Source organism: Castor canadensis, chromosome 6, assembly GCF_047511655.1.
Source record: "Castor canadensis chromosome 6, mCasCan1.hap1v2, whole genome shotgun sequence".
NCBI classification, from domain to species: domain Eukaryota; kingdom Metazoa; phylum Chordata; class Mammalia; order Rodentia; family Castoridae; genus Castor; species Castor canadensis.
Window position 1 is genome coordinate 46,644,928 of NC_133391.1, and position 11,467 is coordinate 46,656,394.

Sequence of the window (11,467 nt, forward strand, 5' to 3'; positions counted from 1 at the left end):
ACAGAATACTTGCACCTCCTTCACCCTTTCCTTATGCCCTTCCACCTCCTCTAACTCCAGACTTGTTTTGTCTTCCTGTTCTTCATTTTTTAAAGAGAATATTTTTGTTTGTTTATAATGGTTATATAGGGAGTTTCATTGTGACATTTCCCTCTCTATATAAATTATACCCTGAATTGGTTCATTCCCTCCATTATTCTTTCTTAGTTGCCTTGTTATGATGATTTCAGCAGGTTTGATTGTTCCATATTCACATTTGTATAGAAAGTACGTAAACCGTTTTCACCTTCTTACTCTGCTTTCTTCAATAATATATTTTCAAATCAGGAAGTGTGATGATTCCAACTTTGTTTTTGCTCAAAATTGCTTTGGCTCTCTGGGGTCTTTGTGGTTCTGCATGAACTGTAGGGTAATTGTTCTATTTCTGTAAAAACTAATTTATTTTTTGACAGGAATTGAATTGAATTGTAGATCACTTTCAATAGTATGGACATTTTTTTGTGTGTTTGGTACTGGGGCTTGAACTTAAGACCTACACCTTGAGCCACTCCACCAGCCCTTTTTTGTGATGGAATCTCACGAACTATTTTCCTGGGCTGGCTTCTATTTTGTGATCCTCCTGATCTCTGCCTCCTGAGTAGCTAGGATTATAGGCATGAGTCACTGGCAACAGGCTTAGTATGTAGATTTTAACAATACTAATTCTTCTGATCCAGGACAATATTAAGGCTGACTAATATTCATATGCACAGTTTCTTTATCCATTAATCCATTGATGGACTTTTAGATTGCTTTTAGAACACATGTTGTTCTTCCATTTATTACTTTTTCTTGTCTAATTTCTCTGGCTAGGACTTTTACTACTTTGTTCAATAGGAGTGGTGGAAGTGGGCATCTTTGCTTCTTCAGTGTTTTAAGAAAAAGTTGTCATGATTTTGAAGTCACCTCAATTAGATGTTTTTCTCTTCTATCTTTTTTTCCTATATATTGGTTTAGAGATTATTTTTAGAAAGAGACACTAACTTAGAAAACATTTTTCCATTAAAATTTATAAGATAGATGCGTTGGTTATGAATTTTTTTCAGCAGGCATAAGAAAAGTCAAAATGTGTACAATAAGCTGGGTACAGGTGCCTCATGCCTATATTTCTAGCTACCTGGGAAGTTGAGATCAGGAGGATCATGGTTCAAGGCCAGTCCCGGGAAAATGGTTTGAATGACCCTATCTCCAAAATAACCAGAGCAAAATGGATTAGAGATGTGGCTCAAGTGGTAGAGCTCTTGTTTTAAAAGTGCAAAGCCTTGAGTTCAAACCTCAATCCCCCCCACAAATATGGTAGATGCCTTAAAATGATCATTCTACTTTTCTTAAATTTATAAAGCCTAAAACACTACTAAAACTGTGCTTAGAGCATATTGCTTGTGTGACAAAAGAAAGTTTCCATGAACTGAAAGTAGCAAACCATAACTTGCAAAAGATATAACGCTTTAGGTGGGTTATCTGTTACTTTGTTTTATGTCTTGGAATACAAGAGCCTTACTCAAGCTCAAGTTTTGAGAAGCTGATACTTTTTTTGGTTTAGTTTTTTTTTTTTTTACTTTGAGATAATTGTTTTAGAAATAATAAAAAGAGATCCCACTTGTGCTTTACTCAGTTTCCCCAATTACTTCTTTCAAAATTGCCAAACAGCACCACAGCTAGCATATGGACTGAGACGTTAAGACAGCCACATTTCCATCAGCACAAGGATCCTCGTGTTGTCCCTCGATGGGCACCTCTTCCCGTCCATCCCCATACTCTTGAAGCCTTGGCATCCACTCATGTTTTCCAGTTCTCTAATTTTGTTATGTAAAAAAAAAATGGTCTCTAAACTGAAGAGAACACCCACAGAGGGGGAGAAAATATTTGCCAACTATACATCAGACAAAGGACTGATAACCAGAATATATAGGGAACTTAAAAAACTAAATTCTCCCAAAACTAATGCACCAATAAAGAAATGGGCACGTGAACTAAACAGAACTTTCTCAAAAGAAGAAATTCAAATGGCCAGAAAACACATGAAAAAATGCTCACCATCTCTAGCAATAAAGGAAATGCAAATTAAAACCACGCTAAGATTCCACCTCACCCCTCTTAGAATAGCCATCATCAGCAACACCACCAACAACAGGTGTTGGCGAGGATGCGGGGAAAAAGGAACCCTCTTACACTGTTGGTGGGAATGTAAACTAGTACAACCACTCTGGAAAAAAATTTGGAGGCTACTTAAAAAGCTGGACATCGATCTACCATTTGATCCAGCAATACCACTCTTGGGGATATACCCAAAAGACTGTTACTCCAGAGGCACCTGCACACCCATGTTTATTGCGGCACTATTCACAATAGCCAAGTTATGGAAACAGCCAAGATGCCCCAGCACTGACGAATGGATTAAGAAAATGTGGTATCTATACACAATGGAATTTTATGCAGCCATGAAGAAGAACGAAATGTTATCATTCGCTGGTAAATGGATGGAATTGGAGAACATCATTCTGAGTGAGGTTAGCCTGGCTCAAAAAACCAAAAATCGTATGTTCTCCCTCATACGTGGACATTAGATCAAGGGCAAACACAACAAGGGAATTGGACTATGAGCACATGATAAAAGCGAGAGCACACAAGGGAGGGGTGAGGATAGGTAAGACACCTAAAAAACTAGCTAGCATTTGTTGCCCTTAACGCAGAGAAACTAAAGCAGATACCTTAAAAGCAACTGAGGCCAATAGGAAAAGGGGAACAGGTACTAGAGAAAAGGTTAGATCAAAAAGAATTAACCTAGAAGGTAACACCCACGCACAGGAAATCAATGTGAGTCAGTGCCCTGTATAGCTATCCTTATCTCAACCAGCAAAAACCCTTGTTCCTTCCTATTATTGCTTATACTCTCTCTCCAACAAAATTAGAAATAAGGGCAAAATAGTTTCTGCTGGGTATTGAGGGGGGTGAGAGGGAGGGGGCAGAGTGGGTGGTAAGGGAGGGGGTGGGGGCAGGGGGGAGAAATGAACCAAGCCTTGTATGCACATATGAATAATAAAAGAAAAATGAAAAAAAAAATAAATTAAAAAAAAAGAATGCCACATATATGTACATGCAGATACATGTACAAACCTCCTTCTTTTCTAAAAAAATAGACTTCTTCAGAAAGGGATAAACTCAAACAATTTTCTTTTTCATTTGAATATTTTATTTGGTAGTGGGAGGAGGCTTCTCTGAACAGTTATTTCGAATTTGACATAATAGGGAAGAAAAAGTACTTCTTTACGGAGCACCTTTTTCTCCAGGACCCCAGAGCACATGTTGCATAGGACGTCATTGAGTCTTGCACTTTGTTTTATTTCTTGGTACAACTGATTTGATTCACTTCAATTCTCAAGGTCTGTGGATATCAGCAGTGGATAGCTCAAGTATGGAGAAGAATTTGAGAAAGAACACTGGATTCAAAGTTGGGCAAAATTCATTTGGTTGACCATGGGTAGGTCATTTCACCTTCAGTGCTCTCAGTTAAAAAGTGCAAGAGTCAGACTAGTTCCTTCAGTAGCCACAGCTCTGTCAAGACAGACCTGTATCCTATTAATATTTGCAGCTTCAGTTATAAGCACACAATGATATTTTTGTTGAGTTGAACATATGTGTGATGAATGAATTTACTTAGGGCTGGGCAGGAGAATGACTCATGTTTCTTTATGGAAGCACTACTGATATTTTAAGTCAGATCATAAATTTTTCGTTTTGTAGGACATGTCATTTTTTTTTGTTTATTCATATGTGCATACAATGTTTGGGTCATTTCTCTCCCCTTCCCCCCACCCCCACCTTTCCTCCCCCCTCCTTCCTCTCCCCACTACCCTCTCACTTCCAGGCAGAAACTGTTTTGCCCTTATCTCTAATTTTGTTGAAGAGAGAGTATAAACAATAATAAAAATATGGAACGCTTCACAAATTTGCATGTCATCCTTGCACAGGGGCCATGCTAATCTTCTCTGTATCGTTCCAATTTTAGTATATGTCCTGCCGAAGCGAGCACTCAAACAATTTTCTTAAATTGACACAGTGACATATGCATTTGATTGAAAAAAATAAAATCAATTTAACTATTCAGCATTTGTAGACACTTACTGAATTAGATTGGATTCCCTGGGAATGGACTCTGAGGTGGAGACTTGTATCTAGAGGGCTGGGGCTTGGTTTATTCAAGACAAGCTACACCTCACACAGTTGCAATTGAAGCCTCAACTCGTCCTGTAGGGAGCTCTGCAAGCAGATGGCCCTTTCGAGTTGTCCCAAGTCAGGCAAGGAGGCTGTGCCTACATATTTATTCTTCTTCCTCTGATCCTTCACATACATTTGAGAATCAGCTCACAGACTGAGTATCTTACTGAAATTTTGATTTGAATTGCATTTCATTTATAAATCTACTTGGTAGGAATTGACACATTAAGAATGTTGGATCTTCCAATCATTAAGCATGGCATATTTGTTTTTATCTTTGATTTCTTTCATCAGTGTTTTGTAGTTTTTAGCATGCAGAGTTTATATATATACATTATTAGATTTATATTCATATTTTATTGATATTATAAATGGTATTTAAAAAACTTATTTCCAATTGTTAGTACATATTGTCCTGGACCTTGATAAACTGACCTATTTGTCCTACCAGATTTTTAGATTATTTGGAATGCATCTGCAGAGACAGAAAATGTGGTTTCACTTCTTCTTTTCTAATTGGTACAATATTTATTTCTTTTTCTTGCATTTTCTTACTACTTAAACCTTAAGTTTCAGTGTTGAATAGAAATGAGAGCAGATATCCCTGCCTTATTTCTTATCTTAGGAAAAGCATGTAGTTATTCATTATGTATGATGTCAGCTGTAGGAGTCTTTCATAGATGCCTTTTATTAGAATAAAGAATCTACCTTCTATTTCTAGTTTGATTATTTTTATCATGAACGAATATTGAATTTTCTGAATCTTTTCATATCATAACAATTTCTTCTTTAGCCTTTTGTTATGGTGAATTACATTGTTTGATATTTCAAATGTTAAATTAACCTTGATTCCTGGGACAAGCTCTATTGTATCATACTATATTATTTTTAAAATATACTGCTGCATTTGATTTGCTAATTGTTTTTGGTGGTACTGAGGTTTGAACTCAGGACTTCATGCTTGTTAAGCAGGAGCTCTACCACTTGAGCCACACCTCCAGCTTCTTGCAGTAGAATGAGCCACCATGCTTACCGTTTTTCGATTGAAATGGGGTCTCACAAACATTTTTACTGGATTGGCCTGGAACCACAAGCCTTCTAATCTCAGTCTCCCAAGTAGGTAGGATTACAGATGTGAGCCACTGGCACCCAGCTATGGCTCTTATCTTTACCATTTCTTTTCCCCTTCTTACTTTAAGCCAAATTTATATTTCTTTTTCAACTTTATTAAGATAGGAGCTTTTGCATTTAAAAAGTCTATTTTAATCCTGGAACTAAAATGATGACAACGATAACAACAACAGCAATAATAGGACATGAAAGTAAAGGGGACTGTGTGGAGGGATCAGTGGGGGAGGGAAAGGAGAGGACATTGAGGAGTGAAGAGGTTGGAAGTACACTGCACACACACACACAGATACACACACAATGAAGACAGCATAATGAAACCCACCAAACACTGTTTGAAAAGGGGGAAGGAAGGGAGGGAATGGGTGTATGATGGAGGGGTGAACTTGTTTAAAGTACACTGTGCACATGTATGGAATTATCACAATGAATCCCCCTAGTATTATTAATGTATGCCAATTCAAAAATATAATAAAACTATTAAAAAATTCAAAAAACAAAAAATTGTACTTCTTCACATATGCACAAGAACCACACCTGCATAGTCCCAATCTGTCCTTCTTTCCTTCTGTCTTCTGTACTATCACTGTCGTGTGTTTGACTGTTACATATACAGCACTGATTTTATTACTACCATTTTAAATTTAAGAAGTTATCTTCTAGAGCAATTCACATTTACTTTTATTTTAATCCTCTGTTGAGATTTAATTTCATTGTGTAGATTCAAATTTCTTTCTGATATATATTCTTTTTTCTTGAGATGGGAAATCATATTTATCAATGTAATAGAACTTTTGATTGTGGATAGCATACAGGAAACTATTCTAATTCTTTATTACTATTATTATTTAGGATTCATTAATAGCACAAAGGTTTCATATGAAAATTCCATATATGCACACAGAGTATTTTGAGGAAGTTCACCTCTTCTATCCTAGTCCCTTAATGCCCTCCATCCCCTTTAAAATGGTATTTGGTTTTTCTTTATGTAGTCTCCATACAGATATAAATGACACACTTTGATCCTCTTCACCCCCCCCCGTACCCTGTCCTTGATCATTTTGCACTCAAGCTCATTATTATTGTTATTTTTATTATTTTAGGTCCAGATTCTCCAAATGAATGAAAATGTATGCTATTTGGCTTTTTGAGCTTGGTTTATTTCACTCAATATACTAATACATATTTTTTATTACTAGAAAATTAAAAAAATTCTCATGATATATATCTGCTGATAATGAGTTCTCTCAGATTTTATTAGAAAGATATTTTCACTTGATTTTAAAGTTGTCACTACATTGTCTTTTTGGGTTGTATAGTTTATGATAGTCTGTTATCATTTATGGTTTTTCTATGTTATATATCTTTTCTAGTCAGCTTTTTCATGCCTTGAAGAATTTCTATCTTGGTTTCCAGCAGTTTGAATATTGATGTGCTTTGAAGTATGTGTGTGTGTGTGTGTGTGTGTGTGTGTGTGTGTGTGTGTGTGTGTTGTTTTAAGTATTCACCCTGTTTTGGAGTTTTCTGAGCTTCGCTGATCTGTGGTTTGCTATCTAACTGTTGTAGGAAAAACTCTTGGCCCTTACATTTTTACATATTTCTTTTTTACTGGCATGTTAAACCACTCGCTGTTGTGCTACCGTGCTCAGATGCTGTGTTCTGTTTTATTCACTATTTCTCCTCTTGATGTTTAAGTTTGGGCAATTTCTGTTGGCCTGATTTTGTTCCTTAGCTGTGAGCCTGTAGGAAGTATACTTCATCATGATAGCAGTTTTTATATATGTCTAACGTTTCCATTTTCTTTTCTTATCATTTTTAACTCTGCAGATATTTGCCATGTGCAGATTATCTGCCTTTCACATGTTAATCCTAGTTTGATAATTTCAATATCTGCATCTGGATTTATCTCTTGACTATGTTTCCCCTTTTGCTTTTACTGTGTCTTGAAATTTTTGATTCAATGTTTGACATCACAGAACAGCAGAGATTAAGAGGTAAAATAGTCCTTATGTGTGGAAGTTGGTACTTCTTTTCATTCTTGCTTCTTAGCGTATGTGGCATGTGTGAATGGGTGGGCAGAGTTTAGTTAATATAATCAGAAGTTGAACTGTGTTTAAGTTTGTTTGTTTCTGTGGTTACATTCAGTGTACCATCAGCTTTAGTGTTTTTTCTAAAGTTACCTTGTGCTCTGGGTGGGACTTGAATTGCAGAAGGATTTTTGTCACCGCCCATGCTCCACTCTCAGTTTTGGGTTTTCCTATGCCCCATGCCTTATCAGGGGCCTTTTCCTATGCTCATGCACCTGCTTCAATAGTGGTGGTTGGATTTTCTTGTTTGCTACTTGGGGCTGGCTAGCCTGCTACTGGGAGTTGGATGAGTTCTCTGTTGTACTGAGTCCTTTTTGTCTTAGGAGGGCCCTGTGTCCCTGAACCTTGGAGAGGGGCTTTCTCTATGATCTTGATCCTTTCCTCCATCATAGCAAAACTCTGCCTTGTTCTGTGGCAGGTCTTATGCAGAAGCATCTCTTGCTCCTTGCCAGTGAAAGGAGAGCTCTAAAGGCCTAGAACCAGAACAATTTTCATCCCCTCACCAGGCAGAGTTTATTTGTTTGAACCTTTCCTCAGTCACAGGGGAATTTGTACATGAAGTGTTTGCTGCTCTTACACTAGCAGCTTGAAGACTTCTTTCTGTAGGGAAGCAGGGTGGAGAGGGTTTTGTGTCTTTCTTGCATGGGAGCTGTTCCTCTCCTCCCAGCCTGCACCAATGTAGGAAGTTTCTTCTAGTCTCCTGCTCTGCCCTTAATTCAAAATGTTTACACAATGGAGGCTGGGGGAGAAGAGTTCATGAGAAATATGTGAACTTTCTGCATTTCTGCAGCTCACACTAGTGTACCTCAGTTTAACAGTTTGTTAAGAATTTTAGTTGATCTGGATATGCTGGCTTATGCCCATAATCCTAGCTGCTCAGAAGATGGAGATCAGGAGGATTATGGGTCAAAGCCAGCCTAGACCCACTCAACCAATAAAAAGCTGGGTGCAATAAAGAGTGCCTGTCATCCCAACTATGATGTGGGAAGCATAAATAGGAAGATTGCAGTTCAGGTTGGCCCAGGGATAAAGGCGAGGCCCTATTCAAAAAATAACTACAGCATAAAGGGCTAGAGGCATGGTTCAAGTGGTAGAGTGCCTGCCTAGCCCTGAGTTAAAACCCCAGTAACATCAAAAAAATTTTTAAGAGGGGTGCTGGTGGCTCATACCTATAATCCTTGGTCTCAGGAAGCAGAGATCAGGAGGTTCAAAGTTTGAAGCCAGCCTGGGCATAGTTCTCAAGACCCTATCTCAAAAAAATGCCCAGCACAAAAAAGGACTGGTAGAATGTCTCAAGTGATAGGGAGCCTAACAAGCATGAGGCCCCGAGTTCAAGTCCCAGTATAGAAAAAAAAATTTAGTTGAACTATTTTTACCTTTTGGTATGGTACTGCAAATCCTCTGCAGCTCTTGAGCTCTGCTGCAGGTGAACTGGCATTTGTGTTTTTGTCTCCTTAGAAAGGTCTGTCTTGCTTTATATTTCAAGGTACCTGGTTACCCTATGATTTTTATCTGTTTGAGCTTTCTCTTCTTAGGTGGAGGCAGCATTCCCTTAGTTGCACATTTATGTGGGCATTCCTCTGCTTGATAAGCAGTGTGCTTGGCTAGTGTGTTATTTGATAGGTCCCAGGACCCCATGCTTATGTGCCTACTGCATACCTCACTGTAAAGTAGGCCCTGTGATTGTCTGCAGTATTTTATGGGTCTCATGTTGTTGAATCAAATGCTAGGTTCTTGGATGATAATACTGGATTTGGTCTTGAGGATGAGGTAGTGTTTTTCTATGGCAAATGTTCTCTGATGACTGTCAATATGGGACACAAAGACCTTCATGCTTTGTGTCCACTCTCATGTAATCATACACGTGCTCTTTCTTTAGACTTCCTTGTTTCAACCCTCCCCCACAAAACCTCTGAAAATCAGCCAGGCCATTCTCCCATTCCTATGGTCTATGCATGTTTTATCCTAACATAATGCTCTTTTTACATAAAAGTAGTTGACAAAATACCCTGCTCAGAAAGAGCCCTGTTCATTGGGAGAACTTTATGTCATTGCTCTCTTGTTCACTCCTGAGTGAGGGTGTGGTGCAGCAGCTTGATTTTGACTTTTACTTCTCACTGAGTTAACTCATCTAGAACCAAACCCCTTATTTTCCCTCTGCCAATTACTCATATGTGACCTCTCCCTATCCTACACAGTCATAGTTGAGCACTGAGTGAGAGATGTTAGTGCACAATAGGGTAGTGTGACTCATGTGTCCTACAGCTTTCTTGTGTCCTCTGGCCCTACTCATACCCAAATCTGAATTTGGTATTATCTTAGTCAGTTTGGGCTGCTATAATAAGATAATGTAGACAGAATGGATTAAACAATAAACCAATTCTTCACTGTTCTGGAGACTGAAGTTTGGAATCAGGGTGCTGATATGATAAGGTTCTGGTTAAGGTTTTCTTTGGGGACAACCAGTTTCTTGTTGTGTCTCACATGATGGGAAGAAAGCTAGGGAACTAATCCCATCCACAAGGGCTGGGGTATGGCTCAAGTGGTTGAATGAAGTGTGAAGTGTGAAACCCTGAGTTCAAACATCAGTACCACATGAAAAACAAAACAAAAGAAACAAAAAAAAATCAAACAAGGGCTCTACCATCATAACCTAGTTACTTCCTCAACACCTCACCTCTGAATATCTTCATATTTGGGATTAAGCTTTAATGTGTGAATTTGGGGGGCTCTCAAACAATAGGTCCATAGTAAATTCCTTTTCTTGTTTTGAGCCATGAGAGTTTTGAATTCAGGGTCTTGCACTTAGTAGGCAGGCCCTCTCCCACTTGTGCCATGCCCTCAACCCTTTTTGCTTAAATTATTTTTCACCCAGGGCCTGGTAGTTATGCCCAGAGTAGGCACATGTAACTAGGATAACAGGAATATGCCACCACACCCAGTTTATTGATTGAGATGGTGGGGGGGGTCTCACTAACTTTTTGCCAGGGGTTGTCTCCAAGTATGATCTCTCTGATCTCTGCCTCCTGAGTTGCTGGAATTACAGGCTTGAGCCACATCACCTGGCTATGCAACTTTCATTTTATTTTGTTTTGCTGCTGCGCTTTCTCAACCTAATGACTTTGTGGATCTGATGAAACTCAGATCATGACTGGGAAGCTTTGCCTCTGTGGTCACTTGAAGTACCCATTAAGTCCCTGTAGCATAGTAGTGCTGGTTGTTTAAATGGTCATACATCTCTTCACATACTTCACGTGGTTCCTTGGGAGCCTATGCTTTCTTGTGGAAGAGCTGTCCTGAGCATTTAAAAATGTTTAGTGTCATCTCTAGCCTCAATCCACTAGATTCCAGTAGACTCACCCTCTCCTCCCCCAGTGGTGACAAGCAAGTATGTTTCTAATATTACCAAATGTCTTCTTTGGAGCAAAGGTTTCGCTGGTTGAAACCTAATGGTCTAGGCCATCCAGGTCTCTTCACACTCCAGAGAGAAATAGTTAACATAGTTTTAGAGCAAGACTATAAATATATATTGTCAATCCCATAAGAATTGGAACTATACTTGATGTTCCTTTTACAGGAATGAAAAAAAAAGTACATTCCCCAGATCAATGGCCTCACGCCCAGTGTCCAATGTTTATCTGCACTGGCAAAGATACCACATCTGCCATGGCAGCTGCAATTTGGCTACTGCTTGGTTAAGTTTGCAACATTCTACTTTTGTCACTTGATTTTTTAAGAAGTTGAATAAGTGAGTTAAATGGTGATACAAGGGGAAACTTTTATATGGCATTAATGTTGTCATTCTCCCAGAATATGTCACTGGCTTTGGTTGACTAGCTTGGTTGAGGATGGGAGGCAGTTTCTAGAGCCTTTGCATGGTTTTCTGCCTTATTATAGCTCTTACCACACAGACTAAGAACCTAACATGAGGGTCCTGCAGGCTACAGAGTGTAGGAAGTGATATCCAGTTGGGTTGACTATCCAGTGGATTGAGT

The 11,467-nt window shown here is 38.6% G+C and overlaps 2 non-coding genes across 2 annotated transcripts; both read right to left on the bottom strand.

The window, feature by feature from the left end:
* Window positions 1–3,965: 3,965 nt before the first annotated feature.
* On the bottom strand, window positions 3,966–4,072 carry LOC141424385 (U6 spliceosomal RNA). The gene has a single exon (XR_012449323.1). It is a non-coding gene; the product is annotated as a U6 spliceosomal RNA (small nuclear RNA).
* A 1,111-nt stretch (window positions 4,073–5,183) lies between these two features.
* Trnav-aac (transfer RNA valine (anticodon AAC)) lies at window positions 5,184–5,256 on the bottom strand. The gene has a single exon. It is a non-coding gene; the product is annotated as a tRNA-Val (tRNA).
* Between the last annotated feature and the right edge of the window lie 6,211 nt (window positions 5,257–11,467).